The sequence below is a fragment of the Sus scrofa genome, chromosome 1 (genome assembly GCF_000003025.6).
Source record: "Sus scrofa isolate TJ Tabasco breed Duroc chromosome 1, Sscrofa11.1, whole genome shotgun sequence".
In the NCBI taxonomy this organism is placed as follows: Eukaryota; Metazoa; Chordata; class Mammalia; order Artiodactyla; family Suidae; genus Sus; species Sus scrofa.
This window is the reverse complement of record NC_010443.5, coordinates 89,896,455-89,915,437: the sequence shown is the minus strand read 5'-3', so window position 1 is coordinate 89,915,437 and position 18,983 is coordinate 89,896,455. Positions and strand designations below refer to the sequence as shown.

Sequence of the window (18,983 nt, the reverse complement as noted above, 5' to 3'; positions counted from 1 at the left end):
ATTATTCAAGAATGTCACAAATACACAACTGAAGGGCTTGACCAAAATGAAGGCAAACTCCCATGGAAAGACTCAACTCTACAGGAAATTTGTTATCCTCCAGAATGAAAGTCTGGACTGAGCATCTAAAGAGATGAATTTTCTTAAAATCTAAAGTTGCTCATTCAAAGCAAACAGACAAATACAAGTAGACATATTCATTGACTTCTTTTCAATGTTTTTTTTTTTTTTGTTCCATCATAAATGAAATTTGTTAAGTTTTGAAAATGCTGCCTTTGGATGATATTTTGTGAGCATTTTATAAAAGTCCTCTGGATTAGCACTTGTTTCAACATTCCACGTAGCATAAAGCCAATACACATACTCTGGCAAAGACTGTACTTAACCTGACAATATAGAGAACTTGCCAAGTAACAGGATAGTTGTTATTTTTCTATCTTATTCATTGCCAAGCAGAAAAACAGAGGTAGAAGAAACTGGAAATCCTCTTATCTTTTGGTTTATTCAGTGGCCAAAAGATATTAAATTCTCTTTGACGTGAATGGGATCTATTTAAAGACCAAAGTTCCATTTTCCTGACATTTACATTTTTAAGGTCATATGGATGATGTGACCTGTCATTTTGAGCAGAAGTGCATGGCCATGACCCACTTGCTCAGTTGCCTGTGTAGACTCCCCTTCTAGAAACTGATCACTACATGCAGCTTGTAATCTCCTGATGCCTTTAGAAATTCAGTTTCATCTTCTTAAAATTTAAAACCTGGAGGAACCATCCATAGGAGTTTCCGTCCATGACTCCCAATCCCCTTATAAATGCTTTAGTTCTTTCTCCCTTAGGATAGCTAAAATGTCACTTTTCCTCAATGCGAGAGAGTTGCTTCTTTGATTAAAATGCTGAGCATATTGTAAACCTGAGATTTCCCCCAGCAGGACCCAAGGGGACAGTCCTTCCCTATCATCTCAAAGGTGACTTGTCTGCTTCTGGTTACTCTCTGGCTTCAGACCATTTGCCCAATCGGTGCCTTATATTGTCTATAAAAATGGGCAAAAGAGGTTCAGAAATGTTTGCCTTCCCAGCCTAATTCAGTATTACCTTGTGTGGGTCAGGCAGCAGAAATCCAGTAACTAGGAATATGCCGTATCCCAGTCACTAGAGAGGTGACACCCTTGTGGGAATGGATGATGATAGAATTGGATAGATGTCACTCTGACCACCTCACCTCTGCCCCCCCCCGCCCAGGGCCTCCTTCTCCATGGCTTTATTCTGGACAGTGTTCTCTCTACTATATATTTCCTGGCCCTCCAACCCCCCAGCCTCTTTCCAGGTCCATAAATCCTCATCACCTATTATCACTGATGACAAACACACCCTTTGCATTATGATTAAGGGCATTCCATCAGGCAACTCTGCTCCCCTTCTGCGCCAGATGAACCGTCAGATTATGACCCAGTTCTCACCATTCTAGTCCTGGCTTTGCATCTTTTCCTGCTGACCTAATGTATAAAGCACCCTCTGTTTGTTACGTACTATGCTGAGCTCATTCAAAGATACTATGATGGTTAATTTTATGCATGACACTAGGCCATGGTACCCAGATTTTTGGTCAGACATTATTCTAGCTGCTTCTGTGAAGTCAGCAGACTTTGTGCAAATTACTTTCTCTAATGTGGGAGAGCCTCATCCAATCAGCTGAAGTCCTTAATTAAAGAAATAAAACAGGGTGTTCCCATCATGGCTCAGTAATAATGAACCTGACTAGTTTCCATGAAGACACGAGCTTGATCCCTGGCCTCTCTCAGTGGGTTAAGGACCCAGCATTGCCGTGTGCTGTGATGTAGGCCAGCAGCTGTAGCTCTGATTTGACTTTAGCCTGAGAACATCAGTATGCCCTGGGCACAGCCCTAGAAAGCAAAAAATGAAAATAAAAATAAAAAATAAAACAAAATAAAACTGACCTCCCCAGAGGAAATAGAAATTTTGTCAGCAGACTTATTCCCTAGGTCTATGGCCTACAAGGCTACCCTGCTGATTTTGGACCTGCCATCAAAATTGCATGAGTCAAGCCCTTAAAATCAATCTCTCTCTCTCTTCTACACACACACACCCACCCACCCACACACACACACACACATGCCCAATGGGTTCAGTTTCTCTGAAGAACCCTGACAAATACACATACTGAACATTTAACTCACTTCTATATGAAATTCCAACTACTTAAGAGGGGGCCTTCCCAATGCATATTAGAAAATCCCTATTCTCTGACTTGTACAGATTTTTCAAAGAGAGAGAGATGGTGGGGTGGGGGAGAGAGACAGAGAGACAGATGGGGGAGAAAGAGGGAGAGAGGGAGAGAGAGGGAAGGAGAGAGAAACATACACAGGGAGGGAGGGAGAGATACACACAGGCGGGGAGGGAGAGAGTTTTAAACTTCAGGATGAGAAGAAATTTGCTGTCTCCTGTGTTGCACAGATCCCAATGGAGAAGTTCAATCTCACGGTGACCCAGATCTCAACCCACTCTTCTCCATCCACGATTAGCCCTGGTTTATATTTTATTTTAGTAAAATATCATGCATCTCTTCTTTGTTCTACCCTCTGCTATGCTCCCACAGCTTTCTACTAGATTTGGGAGAAAGTCACTCACTGTCCTCCTTTTTCCTCCACCACCCTGTAGCCTGACTAACTTTCCTAAGTCCCATTTCACCATTCCCCTTGATTTCCCGAAAACTCAGAACAAAAGCTTTTTGTCTGACTCTACGGCCTCACTTGATATATGCCCTTTCCCTACTTACTTCTCTACCCTCCTCCCTGAATCTCCAACCTCTGCATCTTTGCTCCAGAAACTTGTTCTGCCTGGAGGGCCAGCTCCCTTTTCTTTGGCAAACTCCTGTGGTCCCCCTGGGGCTCACATATGTCTTCTTTGAGTCCTCCGCTTCTCACTGATACAGGTCCTTCTGACTTAAGACAGTTGCACATATACGTTTAGCCCAGAAAATTTTTAAGTAGTCTTTATATTTTATACATAAAATTTTATATTTTCTATTTTTTTTGTTTGTTTTTTTGTTTTTTTTTTGTCTTTTTAGCTATTTCTTGGGCTGCTCCCGCAGCATATGGAGGTTCCCAGGCTAGGGGTCAAATCGGAGCTGTAGCCACCAGCCTACGCCAGAGCCACAGCAACGTGGGATCCGAGCTGCGTCTGCGACCTACACCACAGCTCACGGCAACGCCGGATCGTTAACCCACTGAGCAAGGGCAGGGACCGAACCCGAAACCTCATGGTTCCTAGTCGGATTCGTTAACCACTGCGCCACGACGGGAACTCCAATATTTTCTATTTCTTGGGTGTAGGTCTCAAACAAAGGAAAGAGATGGAAAGTGCAGTGTGAACTTAACCTTCCTTTTAGATCCATGGTCTGCTCATTCAGCAGCTCTGCTAAAGAGTTGTGTCATTATTATAATTGAGTTCCCTAACGTGAAATTTTAATTTACCCCTAAATTAAAATTGGAGACATCACACATGTGACACTGTATTCATAGCCTAAAGATAGAGTTACTTCAGTATTTTCCCTGTGTACTGTCAACTTAATCTCTTCCTTTTGTCTTATCTCTTTTTTTTTCTGAACACTTTGTCAACACATGATAAGTGAATGATATGTTTTAAAGTTAAGATTTCTGCTGAAATTGTCATCAAGGTTGAATTCTGAAATGTGCTTAAGGACTTATTCATGCAGAGACATTCGCCTTGAGAGCTCTTTTCCAATAAGGGGTGATCCCTGGGCTCAAGCTCATTGGGTTTATTTTATTTTTTTGTTTTTTTGTCTTTTTAGGGCCACACCTGGGGCATATGGAAGTTCCCAGGCTATGGGTCAAATTGGAGCTGAAGCCACTGGCCTGCACCACAGCCACAGTGATACGGGATCTGAGCCGCATCTGGGATCTATGCCATAGCTCAGGGTAACGCTGGATCCTTAACCCACTGAGCAAGGCCACATACAGACTCTGTGTCCTCATGGATGCTAGTAGGGTTTGTTAACTGCTGAGCAACAACGGAACTCCTGGGTTTATTTTAATTGTTTCAGTGGCATCATGTGTGAAAGATAACAACTGAGCTAGTGTCTGCATACTCAGAGCCTGCCGCAGGGGGCACATGTCTTCCTGAGCTGATTTTCCGGTGCTGGTGAGGGGCTGGCCCTGCAGCTCCAGTGAGTAAGATACGGACAAAGCTCCTGTGGTGTGTCAGTGGCCATCCCAAGAAGTGAGGGCATACAGTGCAGGTGATAAACCCAAATTGAAAAATATGATAGATTCACAAAACAGAAAATATAAAACCACACCAAATGGAGGCCACAGGGGGGTTAGAATGGAACATCTAAATCAAGATGGGTTGGAGTATGGGTGCTCCTAACACTGTAGATGTAGAAAACTACAAACTACTGGAGATAGTTTCCAAAGTGGCATGTAAAAAGAAATCCTGAGTCCCTGTGAATCACGACGACCTGTTTGTGTGGCACAGTTTTCTGTATTTATCATCTTCTCTTTGTAAAATACTATCCCCTGTGAAATACTCGCCTGATCAATCAAAGGCATTGCTAAGGATGGATACTTATAAATCTTCCTCATTATGTACGTGTAAACCGGCAAAAATGAAAGAAAGCGATGATGAAAATGACCATGTCAAGGGTCTGAGAACAAGCTAAGGCTGGCATCTCCTAGGATGTGCTCACTGGTTGCATGAACATAAGGTGGTAACAGGAAGGCAACATTTGGCATCTGAGAGCATGGCCCAGACCAGCTCACTCACCTAGGGCAGACACTGCAGGCACATATGTGATCAACACCAACTAATGAGCCTGTAACAGCCTGTGATCAGCACCAACTAATGAGCCATTAATCAGGCCAAGCTTTCTTGCTAAAGCCACTCATTTGGCCTCAGAATTCTTCATAAGTTTTACCTCTTAAATACCACTCAAACCAATCCACTTTTATGCATCTCCTCTTCTACTACCCAAGCCCATCAACATTTCCATCCCAGATTGCCATTAAGACTCTTCTGATTGCTTGCATTTGCCTACCTCCACCCAGTTTCCCACAATGCAGTCAGAAGATCTATTGGAATTCAAATTTGATGTGTCATTCTTAACTTACCCATCATTCTCATGTTTAAGACACTTTCAATGTTCTTAACAGGGCTATAAACCTCAATAGTTCTTGAGTTTCATTGTTTTCTAACTCTTCCTAACTCCTCTGTGCTCCAGTCACATTGGCTTTCTTCACTTTCTTTTAATATGCCACCTACATTCACCTTCTGCAACTCCTTTCTGCCCCAAACATGCTTCATGTCCCTTTCCAAATGCTATTTTTGCCCTTGTCATTCAGATTTCAGTTTAAGCATACTTCCATAGGAAAATCACTTGGCTATATAGAATTGATAATAAAGGACATGTACATATATATGTATTTTTGTCTTTTTTTTTTTTTTTGGTCTTTTTGGCATCTCTTGGGCTGCTCCCGCAGCATATGGAGGTTCCCAGGCTAGGGGTCTAATTGGAGCTGTAGCCACCAGCCTATGCCAGAGCCACAGCAACGCAGGATCCAAGCCACGTCTGCAACTTACACCACAGCTCACGGCAACGCCGGATCGTTAACCCACTAAGCAAGGGCAGGGACCAAACCCGGAACCTCATGGTTCCTAGTCGGATTTGTTAACCACTGCGCCATGACAGGAACTCCTATTTTTGTTTTTTTAGAGATGCACTGTGGCATATGGAGGTTCCCAGGGCAGGGGTCAAATTGGAGCTGTAGCTACTGGCATATACCACAGCCACAGCAACACAGGATATGAGCCATGTCTGTGACCTACACTACAGCTCATGGTAACACCAGATCCTTAACCTACTGAGCAAGGCCAAGGATTGAACGTGCATCCTCATCATTACTATAAGATTCATTTCCGCTGAGTCAGGATGAGAACTCCAGGACATGTAAAATATTTGCTGTTACAAATGTTGCTTTGTAACAGCAACATTTTATGATAAACTTCTCTGTGTGTGTGTGTGTGTATGTATAAACACATATATAGCTCCTTTTTTTTTTTTTTTTTTTTGAGATAGGTTGCCATTTACCAGCACACTTCCCATGTGCTCTGGTGATCACAGGGCTAACTGGCTGCACTGGTTTCCTTCCCTTTCCCATTTCAGTTTCTTGTTTCTTGGATTTTGAGGGATCGCCTCTGAAGCAAACTCCTTTTCATCAAATCCTCACCTCAGAATCAGTTGTGGGGGGGACTCAAACCATGATGGTCATGGAGTGTATTTACTTTGTCCACCATTTTAACCCCAGTACCTAATAAGCACAACACAAATATTTGATGAAAGAATAAACGCATGAGAACAGCATCCTAGCATCCCAGCTAAGCGAACTAGCTAAGTGAAATGGTTGAGATCATTCTTACTCTGTGGTTTATTGGTACATGAAGGGTTTTCTCAGCTTTGTGGCCTACAGTGCTTCTGGAATTCACCCAAATGGTGACCATTCTCTTATCTGAAAATGTGCGGAGAAGCTGTAGGGAGCTCTTGGGGAAATCCATGTACATGAGTGCCATAGAAGGCAAAACTAGAAAATGGATGTATGTGGTAGGATGGAAGAAAAAAAGAGCTTCTCTGAGGAAGGGTGGAAGGAGAAATGGTGGCGCCAAGGTGAGATGAAGTTGCCAAGATTTACTGAAAACCACCTGGTACAAGGCATCATCTGAGTGTACATATGAGTGTCTTCACGAGAAGGACTGTGAACGTGGAAGAAAGGGAAAGATGCAATTTCTATGACAACTCCTTCTACTCGCTTTTGCTCTTGAAGAAGTGGCAGAATTTATCATAGAAATGTGTGGGCTCCATCCAACAAAATGTTTAAAAGAGATTAGAGGATTTCAGACAAGATGGAGGAGTAGAAGGAATCAAGCTCATGTCCTCTCATGAAAACACTAAAATCACAACTACCTTCTCAACATCCACCAACAAAATAGACTGGAAGCTACCAAAAAATATATCCTACACCCAAAGACAAAGAAGAAGCCACAGTGATATGGTAAAAGGGGTACATTAGTGATATAAGCAATCTCATCCTCACCAAGTGGGTGACCCACAGACTGAAAAATAACTACATGGAAGAGGGACTTTCCCACAGAAGTGAGAGTTCCAAACCGCATGCCAGGTTCCCCAGGCTGGCACTGGGAATAGGAGCCCCTGGGAATTTGGCATTGTAGACCAGCAGGGTTTGTATGCAGGAACGCTTCAGGACTGGGGAAAACAGAGACTCCACTCTTGGAGGGTGCACACAGGCTCTCATGTGCATTGGATTCCAGGAAAAAGCAGGGATGCCATAAGAATCTGGATCAGACCTATCTGTGAGTCTTGGAGGGTCTCCTGGGAAAGTAGGAGTCAGCTGTGGCTCACTGTGGGGACAGAACATGGAGGAAGAGGTCCCAGGGAATAAACATCAGCATGAACTCCCCTGGATGCTGCCATTTTGGAAGAGGCCGGCCCCACCCAAGAGCTTGCAGGCTCCAGTTCTGGAACACCTCTGGCCAAACAATCAGCAGGGTAGGAACACATTCCTATCCATCAGCAGACAGGCTGCCTAAAGTCCTCTAACGATCCACCTCTAATCACATCCAGAGACAAAGCCCCATCTACCAGAGGGACAAGACTCAGCTCCACCTACCAGTGGGCAGGCACAAGTCCCTCCCATCAGGAAGCCTGCACAAGCACCTGGATCAACTTTTTTCACCAGGGGGAAGACACCAGAAGCAAGAGAGGCTACACCTCTGCAACCTGCAAAAAGGAGACCATACAGAAAGGCAGACGAAATGGAAGGTCAGCAAAATATGAGTCTGATGAAGGAACAAAACAAAACCCCAGAAAATCAGCTAAGTGCACTGGAGATAAGCAACCTACATGAAAAAGACTTTAGAGTATGAGAGTAATGGTGATCCAAGATCTTAGGAAAAAAAACTGGAGGCAAAGATTGAGAAATTATAAGAAACATTTAACAAAGAAATATAAGGCTTAAAAACAAACAAGCAGAGATGAACAACACAATAACCAAAATGAAAAATTCTCTAGAAGGAATCAATAGCAGAATACAGAAAGCAGAAGAATGAATAAGTGAGGTGAAAGACAACCTGGTGGAAATCACTGACATTGAACAGAATAAAGAAAAAAGAATAAAAAGAAATAGGACAGTCTAAGAGAACTCTGGGACAAAATTTAATGCCCACATTATAGGGATGCCAGAAGAGAAGAGCGAGATAATATGCCAGAGGAAATATTTGAAGAGATAATGGCCAAAAAATTCCCTAACATGGAAAAGGAATCACTCACTCAATTCCAGGAAGCATAATGAATATATATAACAAACCCAAGCAGAAACACCCTGAGACACATATTGGTCAAATTGACCAAAATTAAAGGCAAAGAGAAAATATTGAAAGCATGTAGGCAAAGGCAACAAATAACATATAAGGGGACCACAATAAGGTTAGCTGATTTTTTTCAACAGAAACTCTGCAGGCCAGAAGGGAGTGACACAATAGGCACAATATACTTAAAGTGATGAAAGGGCAAAATCTATAAGTGACAATACTCTACCTAGCAAGGCTCTCATTCAGATTTGATGGAGAAATCAAAAGATTTACAGACAAGCAAAAGCTAAAAGCATTCAGCACTGCCAAACCATCTTTACACCAAATGCCAAAGGAACTTCTCTAAGCAGAAAAGAAAAGGCCACAACTAGAAACAAGAAAATTACAAATTAGAAGGTTCACCCGTAAAGGCAAACATATAGTAACGGTAGGAAATCATCCACACACATACCTGATAGCAAAATGAGCAATTTTGAGAGAGGAGAATATAAATGCAGGATATTGCAGATGCATTTGCAATCAAGATACCAGCAACCTAAAACAATCTTGTATATATATATTCCTACATACATGCTAACAACAAACCAAAAATCTGCAATAGAGACACACACAAATAAGAAAAATAAATCCAAACAAAATCCTAAAGGTAGTCTCAAACCACAGAGAAGAGAACAAAAGAAGGCAAGAAAAAAGGCCAACGAAAACAAATTTACAAAATTAACAAAATGGCATTAAAAACATACATATCAATAATTACCTTAAAGGTAAATGGATTAAATGCTTCAACAAAAAGACATAGACTGGCTGAATGGATACAAAAATAAGACCCATATATATGCTGTTTACAAGATACCAACTTCAGTTCTAGGGACACATACAGACAAAAAGTGAGAGGATGGAAAAAGCTATTCTACATAACTAGAAATCAAAAGAAAGCTGGAGTAGCAATACTCATAGCAGACAAAATAGACTTTAAAATAAAGATGATTACAAGAAACAAAGAAGGACATTACATCAGGATCAAAGGATCAATCAAAAAAGAAAATGTAATGATTGTAAATATACATGCACCCAGGATAGGAGAACCTTAATATATAAGGCAACTGCTAACAGCCATAAAAAAGGAGAAATCAACAATAACAAAATAATTAAATAATTTAACACCCCACTTACATCAATGGATGGATCATCTAGACAGAATATCAATAAGGAATCAGGCCTGATACATTAGATCTCATGGATTTGATAGATATTTATAGAACATTTCATCTGAAAGCAGCAGAATACACATTGCTCTTAAGCATACATGGACCATTCTGCAATACAGATAATACTCTGGGCCAAAAATCAAACTTTGGTAAATTTAAGAAAACTGAAATCATATCAAGCATCTTTTATGACCATAACACTATGGAGACTAGAAATCAGCTGAAAAAAAAAAAACTGCAAAAAACATGAACACGTGGAAACTAAACAATATGCTACTAAACAACCAATGGATCACTGAAGAAGCCAAAGAGGAAATCAAACAATATATAGAGACAAATAAAAATGAAAACAAAATGACCCAAAATCTATGGGATGCAGCAAAATCAGTTCTAAGAGGGAAGTTCGTAGTAATACAAGCCTACCTCAGGAAACAAGAAAAATCTCAAACAACCTAACCTTACACCTAAAGCAACTAGAGGAAGAACAAACAAAAGTTAAAGTTAGTACAAGGAAAGAAATAAAGATCAGAGCAGAAATCAATGAAATAGAGATGAAGAAAACAATAGAAAAGATCAATGAAACTAAAAGCTGGTTTTTTGAGAAGATCAGCAAAATTGATAAAACTTCAGCCAGAATCATCAGGAAAAAACGAGAGGACTCAAATCAATAAAATTGGAATGAAAAAGGAGAAATTACAACTGACACCACGGATATACAAAGGATCATAAGAAACTACTACAAGCAACCATATGCCAATAAAATGGACAAACTAGAGGAGGCTGACACATTCTTAGAAAGGTACAATCTTCCAAGACTGAACCAGAAAGAAATAGAAAATATGAACAGACAAATCACAAGTACTGAAATTGAAACTGTGATGTAAGAACTTCCAATGAACAAAAGTCCAGGTTCAGATGGCTTTACAGGTGAATTTTATCAAACATTTAGAGAAGAGTTAACACCTATCTTCCTGAAACTATTCCAAAAAATTGCAGAGGGAACACTCCCAACTTATTCTATGAGACTACCATCACCCTGACACCAAAACCAGACAAAGATATCACAAGAAAAGAAAATTACAGGCCAATATAACAGATGAATATGGGTGCTGATATCCTCAACAAAAATACTAGCAAACTGAATCCAACAATACATCAAAAGGATCATACACCATCATCAAGTGGGATTTATCCCAACAGTGGAAGGATTTTTCAATACCCATAAATCAATCAGTATGATACACTACATTAACAAACTGAAGAATAAAAATCATATGATCTTCTCAACAGATGCAGAAAAAGCTTTTGACAAAATCCAATGCCTATTTCTGATAAAAACCCTCAAGAAAGTGGGCATAGAGGGGTGTTAGAGCTCATCAATGAATTTGGTAAAGTTGCCGGATACAAAATTAATACACAGAAATCTTTCACATTTCTATACACTAACAACAAAATATCAGAAAGAGAAATTAAGGAAATAATCTCATTTACCATAACATCAAAAAGAATGATACCTAGGAATAAATCTACCTAAGGAGGCAAAAACCCATACTCTGGAAACTTACGACCCTGATGAAAGAAACTGAAGATATCACAAACAGATGGAAAGATATATCATGTTCTTGGATTGGAAGAATTAACATTGTCAAAATGACTCTACTATGCAAGGCACTCTACAGATTCAATGCAACCCCTATCAAAGTACCAATGTCATTTTTCACAGAAATAGATAAAAAAATTTAACATTTGTATGGAAACACAAAAGACCCTGAATAGCCAAAGCAATTCTGAGAAAGGAAACTGAAGCTGGAGAAGTCAGGCTCTCAGACTTCACACTATAATACCAAGCTATAGTCATCAAAACAGTATGGTACTGACAGAGAAACAGAAATATACATTAATGGAACAGGATAAAAAGCCTAGAAATAAGTGCATGCACATATGGTTAACAAATCTACAACAAAGAAGGCAAGAATGTACAATGGAGAAAAGACATTTTCTTCAATAAGTGGTGCTGGAAAAACTGGACAGCTACATGTAAAAGATTGAAATTAGAAACATTCTCTAACACCATACACAAAAATAAACTCAAAATGGATTAAAGACCTAAATGAAAGACCAGATAATATAAAACTCTTAGAAGAAAACATAGGCAGAACCCTCTTTGACATAAACTGTAGAAATATCTTTTCAGATCCACCTCTTAGAGTAATAAAAATAAAAACAAAAATAAACAAATGGGACTTAATTAAACTTAAAAGTTTTTGTGCAGCAAAGGGAATCATAAACAAAATGAGAAGACAACCCACAGAATGGGAAAAAAAAAACCTTTGCAAATGAAGTGATTGACAAAAGATTAATTTCCAAAATGAACAAACATCTCATACAGCTTTAATTAAAAAAAGAAATAATACAATTAATAAATGGTCAGAAGATCTAAACAAATATTTCTCCAAAGGAGACAGACAGATGGCCAAAAAGCACCTGAAAAAATGCTCAATATCACTAATTATTAGAGAAATGCAATCAAAACTACAATGAGGTATCACTTCACACCAGTCAGAATGGCCATCATCAAAATGTCTACAAACAATAAATGCTGTAGATGATGTGGAAAACAGGGAACCCTCCAACACTGTTGGTGGAAATGTAAATTGGTGCAACCACTGTGGAGGACAGTATGGAGTTTCCTAAAAAAACTAAATGTATGTACAATGATCATCACAATCTAATTGGTAAAAACAAAAACAAAAACAAAAACAAAAACAAGTAAATGTAGAACTATCATATGATGCAGCAATCCCATTGCTGGGCATTTATACAGAGAAAAAAATCATAATTTAAAAAGATAAAGGAGTTCCCACTGTGGCACAGCAGAAATGAATCTGACTGGTAACCATGAGGTTGTGGCTTTGATCCTTGGCCTTGCTCAACGGATCCAGCGTTGCTGTGAGCTGTGGTGTAGGTTGCAGAAGCAGCTTGGATCTGGGGTTGTCGTAGCTGTGATGCAGGCTGGCAGCTGTAGCTCCAATTTGACCTTTGGCCTGGGAACCTCCATGTGCTGCGAGTGCAGCCCTAAATAGCAATACACACACACACACACACACACACACACACACACACACCCACACACACTATATATACATTATATATATGTAAATATAATGTGTGTGTGTATATATATATGTATATATATATGCATAATCATTATACATGCACCCAATGTTCATTGCAGCACTTTTTACAATAGCCAAGACATGGAATTTACCTAAATGACCATTAACAGTGAAATGGATAAAGAAGATGTGGTATGGAATGGAATATTACTCAGCCACGAAAAGAATGAAATAATGCCATTCACTTTGGTAGCAACATGGATGAATTTAGAGATTTTCATTCTGAGTGAAGTAAATTAGACAGTGAAAGACAAACATATGATATCACTTACATGTGGAATCTTAAAAAAAGATATAAATGAAGTTATTTGCAGAACAGAAACAGATTCACAGACTTTGAAAAATTTATGGTTAGCAAAGGGGACAGGCAGGGAAGGTATGGATTGGGGGTTTGGGACTGGCATATGCACACTGTAGTATATGGAATGGCTGGCCAGTGGGGACCTGCCATAGAGCCCTAGAGAACTCTACCCAATATTCTGTGATAATCTATATGGGAAAATAATCTGAAAAAGAATGGATGTGTTTATATGTATAACTGCATAACTTTGTTGTACAGCAGAAATTATCACAATATTGTAAAACAGCTATCTTCAATAAGACTTTAAAAAAACGAAAAAGAAAGTGATTAAACAGACCACTATTTTGCATAAAAAATAGATCATACCTTGAGGAGGGAATTGGGAAGATCTTGGGAAAAGGGTGGTCACTGAGGAGAGGCTGAGAGATCAGGGCTCACCAGCACTACAGCAGGGAGACAGGATATCAGTTCAACTGGCGATAGAAAGTTGGAACACTCTTTCTTTTGAGACAGAAAGACAGAAAAGAAAGACAGGGCACTGAATGTCCCAAATATAAAATTTGAGACAGGGCACTGAGTGTCCCAAATACAAAATTTAGAGTACAGCACTATCTCTCATCTAGGTTAAATCTAGGATCATCCAACTGGGGAGTTGGAAGGACTTCACTTCTCAGCTTTCTCTGGGCGTTGGGAACATGGTATAGATATGGATGGAGTTCAATCTCTGTTGAATGGCTGTCCCTTTCTTCTTTGAGGAGACATTTTCCCATGTCATCTGGCCTCTCTGAACTTTTTTTTTTTATGGCTGCACCCTTGACACATGGAAGTTCCTGGGCCAGGGATTGAATCTCAGCTGAAGCTGCGACCTACTCCATAGCTGAGGCAATGCTGGATTCTTAACCCACTTTGTGGACTGGGGATTGAACTTGTGCCTCCACAGTGACCTGAGCTGATGCAATCAGATTCTTAATGCACTGTGCCACAGTGGGATCTCCTCTGAACTACTTTTATAAGCAGTACATCCCTGCTTGGAACACTTACTGTCTGTTCCTCGATTTAGGAGTATAAAGAAGAAAAGGCAAAAATATTGACCCCAGTGGTGAAAAGTTCAGCTGTGTTTTCCTTAAAATCTTTCTGTCTTAACTATTATCCTTTCATCCTAAAGTGGAAGCATTTGAATAACACCTTAGCCAGGCCCTTCTGGCTGAGTGTCAGGATATAAAATTTTTTGGCCAGGAGAGAGGCTTGGTGCATATTTCCTCCACATGAATCACTGTAGTAGTTAGTGCCTCCCATGTGGTGGAGCTGGTTAAAGATGCTCAGATTCTTGTTTTGACAAAAATATTCACCACTGAGGAAGATCACCTTTCATGTGAGGTTGGTGAGGCTCTGGAGTTGCATGAGGACTGACATGGGCAGAAGTGTATAGTCCAACACCAAAAACACCGATAGGCCCAGTAAAGTTAACCATGGTAACACACAGTTATAAAACCCAAGCATGTGCCAGACACTGTTCTCAGTGCAGGAGTTTTAAAAAAGGTATAAGAATACATTCTTTCACTTCTGGAAGTCGGCCTTGAAGGGATCCCATACTGATAATTTCGATACTGAATGGTAAATGTTTGATGGAGGTATATGAGTTTTTGTTTTAGAGTCAGGGGAAAATGGTAATTATGAGTTTTTTTCAGATAGCAATTGGGGAAAGCTACACAGAGGAGTTGGAACTTAAAGGGTGAATGGGGGGTAATCAGGCTAGGATGGATGGGCATTATAAGCACGAGAGAAAATAATTGTGCAATGCTACAATAGCATGAATATGGATGAGAGATTACAACCAGAATATGTAGCTGATGACTGTTTCTGGACCACTTACTTGGCTGTCTCTGAGCTTCTTACCAAGTAGAGCAAAAAGGGGAATGATCAAATTTTCCCATCAACCATGACTTTCATGGCGGTGTTAGGACATAAATTTGTGCATTTACTCCTTTAATTCATTTACCATATATGATTTGCCTATCTGGACTTTCCAAGCATCTGGCTTGATAGTGAAGATACTGCAATGAGTACAGACAGACCAAGTCCTTGCCCTCACAGAACATTAGCAGTTGGGTTCTTTAATGGGTTTATTCAGTGTAGCTCATCTCACTGATTCCTTTCAATGGAGTCAAAGCCTGAGGTGAGACTAAGAAAAGTCAGAGATGTGTGATGACATGGACTCATTACTTAGCTGGGGGATGTGATGGCTAATTTGACTGGACCACAGGGTGCCCCGATATTTAGCTAAACTCTGTCTGGGTGTGTCTGTGAGGGTGTTTCAGGATGAGATTAAGATTTGTACTAGTAGACTGAGGAAAGCCAGTTCCTCCCTAATGTAGATGGGCCTCACTGCAAACTGTTGGAGGCCTCAGTAGGACAAAAATGGCTAAGAAGTGGGATTCACTCTCTCTGCCTGAATGTCTTTGAGGTGGAACACTGTTCCACTTTTGCTTTTGGTCTCAGACTCAAACTGGCACTTAACCAGTGATGCTCCTGCTTCTCCACCTTGCTGATCGCAGATTTGGGGCATTCCAGGCTATAACCAATTCCTTACATCTCTGTCTCTATAATATCCTACTGGTTTTGTCTCTCCAGAAAGCCCAGACGAATGCAGGGGAATAATAGACAAAACAATGTTCAGTAGCAGAATAGCTCTGCCCAGACTTTGCTTCTTTACCATTGAAATACTGCAATTGATTGAGTGACCTGGCTTGTATCTTGCAGAGAATGTCTGGCAAGTGAAAAAAAACCTGTAATTTGGGAGGGAGAACACTAAAGAGCTTGATTTTTGAGAGATCTGATCATCATTCTAATGAACAAAAGGGAAAATGTATTGCTGCCTACATACATGTAAGCCAAACCAAACCAAAAGACACAGAATTCTATCCTGGTGATTTGCTATTATTTTTGAATGAGCTGGATGTATGTTATGTGGAGAACAGAATGTTGAGTTTTTACTGTAGGTTTATGGCTCTCACTTTTGTGAAATAGAGTGATCTTAACAGATAACTGGCTCTTCAAAAAAGAATGGGATTAACTACCTGAAAAAAAAAAAAACAGAAGAACTTGGAATTTGATACAAGATAGGTATCAATTCATTTAGTGTTCTAGAAGCATGTTTTGCAAGTACTTTATCTCAGGGGATTAACTGCTACATTAAACTACTTAAGCTGAGAGATTTCTATGAGTACATTATGGAGATTTTAATGGCTTAGTGGGTGTTTGGTGACACTAAACTTAAAATTTTTCAGACTAAAATGATCTCAGTGATGCCAGGGTGCAGAACTCTGGAGTCCTGTTTGTCACCTACCCAGACCATTTTATGAGAGAGGAAAGCCTTGGTCTTAGCGAGAGCTGCTCTTTTTTCCTCCCCTTTCCACATATATGAGGGGGGTGCCTTTTTTCAGGAATATTTCCTAACTGGTCTTCATTTATCACTGAGGGCAAAGCAAATTTAAGGGAATACATATTTTTAAATGATGGGGTTAAGAAGGTCAAACAGTGTAGTAGGTGGAAGAAACTTGGATGATGTTCCTGGCTTTGCGTCCAGATACAGTGTGAATTTGAGGCAGGCACTTCACATCTCCTTGGTTCTCCCACCTATGAAACATATAGCTTAACTAGAGTATATCTAAAATTTCTTCTAGCCTTAGTGTTCTATGGTACATTCATGACTGGAAGGAATGTATACATAAAATAAAAACAATAAAGCAACTTTGAAAATACAATAATACTTTCATCACAGATATAGTACCATTTTTATTAATATACCCGATATGCTGACCTTATAATGAGATTTTGTGATATTGCAACGAAATAAAGGAATCCAATGAACATTTACCATCAATCATGTCACCAAAAGGTGGTTTGTTTTGTTTTATCCAATCAAGTTTTAAGTGATTTAAAAGTCAAATAGTGGTTGATGTGGATTGTGGTTAGTGCCTTAAAACAAAAATTTATTTTGCCCGTAAGTCTGGAATTTGGGCAGGGATCAGTAGAGACATCTCCGTAAATTCTTTGCTACTTCTTTCATCAAGAGATAAGATCTAATATGGACAAGGAGAACAGACTTGCAGTTGCCAAGTGGGAGGGGGTTGGGAGAGTGGTGGAGTGGGAAGTTGGGGTTAGCAGATGTAAGCTATTGTACCCCAAAGGGATAAATAACAAGGTCCTACTGTATAGCACAGAGAACTATATTCAATGTCCTATTGATAAACCCTAATGGCAAAGAATATTAAAAAAGAACACGTGTGTATATATATATATTACATTTGTATATCTGAATCACTTTGCCATGTAGCAGAAATTAACACCACATTGTAAATCAATTATACTTGAATTAAAAAAAAGAGATAAGGCCTATGTTCCTTCCTCATTCATCAAGATGGACTATATGCTGCTTAGTCATTATATGTGAAGCGACACTGTTTCTGGGTCCTGAAGAGATTGGTACCTTCCACTTTTTTCTCTTGTGATGATGACTCATTGAACCCAGCTGCCATGCTGAGAGGAAGCTCAAGCAGCCCCTTGGAGAGGCCCCCTAGATAAGATATGATGCCCCCAGCCAGCAGCTTTGGTTTGGGCACTGATTTTTCAGTCATATGAGTAAACACTCTCTACAAAAGAGCTTCAACACCAGCTGAGTGAGATACTTGAGCTGACACAATGTGGGGCAGAACCTGATCCCTGCCCAAATTCCAGATTTATGGGCAAAATAAATGGTTGCAGTTTTAAGGCACTAACTTTAGGCATACTTTGTAATGCAGAAATAGATGACTGTACTATGTGGTTAACATTTTATTCCCTGGTAATCACATAAACCAAATATCAACTGTATAGGTGGTTTTGCTATCATGCCATATATGGTTTTGTAAAAAACCTTGTATTCAATAAAACTGCAGACTAATGTCACATGAGGTTTATGGGGAAAATAGGAATGAAGTAGACCACTCAAAATTCATAGAATGTTGTAGAGAGAGCCCTAACAAAAACAGTAAAAAAGCTATTAACATCAGCCGCAACAAATCTACACTGGCATTTGCACTTAGAGTCAAAGTGCATCTTTATCAGCATTATATCCTGGGCTTCATGCTTCCTTATAGACATTTTCAGTTACAGTTTCACCAGGGAGCTATATAAAGTGGGAACACAGATATTCCTGAGGCCACTATATCAGCTACCTCTTGCACTAAAAAAAGACTCTTCTGCAGAAGACTCTTTTTATCCCCCCCTAAAGCCTTCATACATGGACAAAGATTTCTCTTTAACTGTGAGAAAGTTTGAACATACTGTCTCAAAGTTAAACATTTTTGAAAATTTATAAGTGAACCATGAGGATTTCAATGTTTACTGTCATCCTTATTTATCAATTAGACATGTGCTAATGGACATTAAAGAAGCACAGAGAGCAGAAGAGACAGTAAAAGTAAATCAAATGGGATTGTAAGGGCCCAGTCCTCTGTTGCCATATAGATTGTGGACCTGGGCTTTAGGACTTACCTTGTCTTGAAAGATTCTCAGGTTTGAAGCCCAGTAGGGATGGCTGTTCTGTGTGGGCAGCAGTTGATGCTGCTTTGGTTTCAGCTTCATCAGAAGCTGGTTTGGTGTCCTGATCCATCAGGACAGGGCTGTTGGTGCTCTCGGTGGGACTGAAGGTGAGAGCTGAGGGAAGGATGCTGAGAGTGACCTCATTTTCAGAAGGTGGTTCAGTGGATGGCTCTTCTGTTGGAACTGCTAGTGGGAGCCAACCCCCTCCTGGGTTAAAGAGGACTTTATCATTGGTCTTTGAGGTAGTGCCATAGGCAGAATCCTCAAAGAGGATGTTGTCATCCAACATAGATTCT

General features: G+C 39.9%; 1 protein-coding gene across 1 annotated transcript in view; it reads right to left on the bottom strand.

The window, feature by feature from the left end:
- IMPG1 (interphotoreceptor matrix proteoglycan 1) overlaps positions 1–18,983 on the bottom strand; it is a 150,518-nt gene that overhangs the window by 71,093 nt on the left and 60,442 nt on the right. The gene's annotated exons all lie outside the window — the stretch shown is intronic.